This window comes from Schistocerca gregaria, chromosome 1 (assembly GCF_023897955.1).
Source record: "Schistocerca gregaria isolate iqSchGreg1 chromosome 1, iqSchGreg1.2, whole genome shotgun sequence".
Lineage (NCBI taxonomy): Eukaryota > Metazoa > Arthropoda > Insecta > Orthoptera > Acrididae > Schistocerca > Schistocerca gregaria.
In genome coordinates, this window is record NC_064920.1 from 1,136,084,803 (window position 1) to 1,136,089,060 (window position 4,258).

A 4,258-nucleotide genomic window follows, 5' to 3' on the forward strand; every position below is an offset into this window, starting at 1 on the left:
AACAACTAGAACTTTCTCATATTGTATTAAAACTCACAACTAGCATAAATTGTGTCTGTTGTTGAAAGCGGCAAAACATACGGTTTACACTTGTATTGGGGGAGAGGGGGGGAGGGAGGGATTTGGTTTTAATTATACGACTAAATGCTAGGCGTTTTTTCAAAGATTCATCCTACTTAAACAGATTATACGAGGGCATTCAATAAATGATGCACATACATTTTCTGAGAGTAGGTTGGTTAAATTCAGGATTCTAATACATCACCTTATTCCCCCACTGTTTTGCCTACAAAATCCTATTTTAACGTAATCACTCTTCAGTGTGACGCCCCTTAGACCACTTTAGTGGGAGGGCATGTTTGGCCGTATGGTACGACTCTACAGGTCGAAGTCAGAACCGGCATCTTGGTACCTCAATACTCTCCCCATCATTCATGTACTGTTACCCATGGAGTGCATCCTTCGTTGGACTAAACAGATGGAAGTCTGAATGCACAAGATGCATCCCAACTAGTGGACTAGTGTGTCAGTGCTACCAACAGAGACGTCCAGTTGAGCAGTGAGGTCTTTGATTGTGATCCGTCGATCACCTCGATTGATAGTGTCCGCATGTTTCAACACTGCAGCAGCCACAGCTTTGAACTGTCGGCGGACATGGGAGAGATGGGACGGGTTGGCGCAATCTTGTTGCGTTGATGGGAGACGCCTCGCCCAACGACTCACCGTGCATTTCTTCACTGGCAGGTCTCTATAAACATTCTGCTATCTCCCATGAATATATGCTACGCTCTGGTATGCAGGCAAATGAAAATCACTGACCTCTCTGCCTGGAAAGCAGCTCCATTACAAACAATTAGAGCGTTACGTATATCGCCTCCCCAAATCGGAACTTCATGAAACTACAAGCGCTCCAGCGGGAATGTTCCACGATATCCCACAACGAAACTACCTGCAAAAACTGTCTGGCATTACTTACTGAACGCCCCTCGTACTGCCCAGAGGAATTAAGATGAAAATAGCAATTTACACGTCGAACCTAAAAGCTTACTTTGGCGACAAATTTTAAGGAGGTGGTTGGTGTGGTTACCGGTGCAGCCATCTCACTCGGTTCATCACTCGCTCTTTCTTACTAGTGTTTGTCGAGATGCTGATAACACAGCAACAAATTGCGTTTTGAGATCTTCCTTCCAATGGCTGAAAATCAGTTATAAATGTGTTACTGAAAGGAAGTACCGTGTATGGACGTCCACATACCGTGAATGAAGCTGCCCGTTTTGTTTGTGTATAAACACGGACTACGCAGCATGTCTACAGGAAAAGGGATACCATCCGCAGTGATATTAACACGGCGTAAAAACAGTGCTCGTAAAAAAAACACGACCATGAGCAATCGGAGACAATTATCACGGCCTGTTAGTAACAATTGGTTTCGAACCCGACTGTAACTGCTCTTGCTAATTAAAAGCAGGCTAATCACAAGATGTTTCCGAGAAAATACTCCATTTTGAGTTTGATACCTAGCAGAGGGGCTACGTTCACAGCACCACCTAAAGCTGCACGTCTTATGTGGCCAAACTATGCATAAGCCGAACACAAAGTAGGTTGGGGGACGGGGCGGGGCCTTTTAGTGTGGTCTGACCAGTCCTGAGTTGCATTTCTCCAATTGAAGCAAGGCATCTGAAGTACAAACACCCGGTTGATGCTTTTAAACTGCAGCGTGTAAACGGTGTACTTCAGTCAGGAGTAGGTCTGCGACGTTATGGTGTCTGTGTCTATTTCGAACCATAAACCGGGCCCACTCACACAATTACAATGAACGGGAGCCAGAATGATTATTTCTTGCCAACTAGGTATCCTTCAGCGGCCGGTGTCCGAAAGATTAAAATTCTTCTGGGTGTTGTACCGTGTCATTGTATAAAAAAAAGCTTTGAAAATATACAATTTACAAAAAAATGGTTCAAATGGCCCTAAGCACTATGGGACTTAACATCTGAGGCCATTAGTCCCCTAGACTTAAAACTACTTAAACCTAACTAATCCAAGGACACTACACACATCCATTCCCGAGGCAGGATTCGAACCTGCGATCGTAGCAGCAGCGCGGATCCGGACTGAAGCGCCTGGAACCGCTCGGCCACAGCTGTCGGCTTACAGTTTACGCTGGGTGTTAGACTCTAAGCACTATGGGACTTAACGTCTGAGGTTATCAGAACCCGGCTGTTAGGGAAGACCAGATATACCAAAACTAAACTAAACTCCTCCAGAACAGGTCATGAAGGCCCAAAGGTACCGACCGGCCGCTGTGTCATCCTCAGCCCACAGGCGTCTCTGGATGCGAATATCGAGGGGCATGTTGTCAGCACACCGCTCTCCCGGCCGTATGTTAGTTTCCGAGACCGGAGCCGCTACTTCTCAATCAAGTAGCTCCTCAGTTTGCCTCACAAGATCTGAGTGCACCCCGCTTGCCAACAGCGCTCGGCAGACCGAATGGTCACCCATCCAAGAACTAGCCCAGCCCAACAGCGCTTAACTTCGGTGATCTGACGGGAACCGGTGTTACCAATGCGACAAGGCCGTTGGTAGAGCAGATATACTACCGGAAATAAAATTAGTATATCCTGGTAGAAGGTTTCAATTCATTCAAGATGTATTGTTGCAACAGTGCATATGGAGTACATGAAACAATTACATTTGCACATCAACAGCACAAGCGGTTTTGAGGTACCGGATATCGACCCATGCCGAAACACCCATATTATTTCATGGTGTAGCATCTGTAGGTGATAATGTAGGCGCTGGTTCTGGCATCCATTCGATCGTACAGTTAGTGAATAATGCACTAGGATACGTTATGCCACACCTGCTCGATTTGTTCATGTAATTCTGTAAGAGTTGTTGGTTGACGAGTAACACGAGTCATTTCTCGTCCCATCATAACCCACACGTGCTCGACTGGAGACAAGTTTGGAGATCGTACTGGCCAGGGAATTTACTACGCGTTTGGAGATCACGATGAGTTTAACGGGCAAAGTGTGGGCAGTCGTTATCCTGTTGGAACAACACACAACCGTCCTGTAGCAAGAACGCTACAGAACGAGTCTGACAACATTCTGCACTTACCGAGTGTTAGTTAGCGCCCCTCCAGAAACACCCAAGGTGTGCTAGAGTTGTACCTTATCGTACCCCAGAACATAGGCCCTAGCTTGAGGCCAGTCTGTCTTGGACGAATGCGCTTTACCAGACATTATTCATCAGGTCTACGTCGTATGCACAAACGACCATTACTTGAGTGGTATCAGAAGCTTATTTCGTCGCTCAAGTTGAAGGCACGCCACGACTGCACTGCAGTTCAATCTCTAGATTGTCGCGCAGATGACAAAATGGCAGATATCTAAATAGATGACAGAGGGATAGAAAACAATTAAAATCGCTCAAAAGAGGAAAGGAAGCTGGACTTGATGGGACACAAGTTCGATTTTACACAGAGTACGTGAGGGAACTTGCCTCCGTTCTTGCAGCTGTGTACCGTACGTCTCTAGAAGAGCGTAGCGTCGCAAAAGATTGGAAAAGGGCACAGGTCATTCACGTTTTCAAGAAGGGACGTCGAACAGATGTGCCAACTAGAGACCTATATCTCTAATCTTGGTCTGTTGTAGAATTTTGGAACACGTATTATGTTCGAGTATAATCACTTTTCTGGAGACTAGAAATCTACTCTGTAGGAATCAGCACGGGTTTCGAAAAAGACGATCATGTGAAACCCAGCTCGTGCTATTCGTCCACGAGACTCAGAGGACCATAGACACTGGTTCCCAGGTAGATGCCGTCTTTCTTGGCTTCCGCATGACGTTCGATACAGTTCCCCACAGTCGTTTAATGAACAAAGTTAGAGCATATGGACTATTGTGTAATTGTGTATTGTGTAATTGGCTTCAAGAGATCCTAGATAACAGAACGCAGCATGTAATTTTCAGTGGAGGGAAGTCTTCCGAAGTAAGGGTGATTTCAGGTGTGCCGCAGGGGAGTGTCGTAGGACCGTTGCTATTCAGAAAATAGATAAATGACCTTGTGGATGACATCGGAAGTTCACTGAGGCTTTTAGCGGATGATGCTGTCGTATACCGAGAGGTTGTAACAATGGAAAGTTGTACTGGAGTGCAGGAGGATCTGCATCGAATTGACGCATGAAGCAGGGAGTGGGAATTGAATCTCAATGTAGACAAGTGTAATGTGCTGCGAATACATAGAAAGAAAGATC

General features: G+C 45.8%; 1 pseudogene; it reads right to left on the minus strand.

Annotated features, from left to right (window-relative positions):
- Window positions 1-2,463: 2,463 nt before the first annotated feature.
- On the minus strand, window positions 2,464-2,581 carry LOC126291655 (5S ribosomal RNA; annotated as a pseudogene).
- Window positions 2,582-4,258: the final 1,677 nt, after the last annotated feature.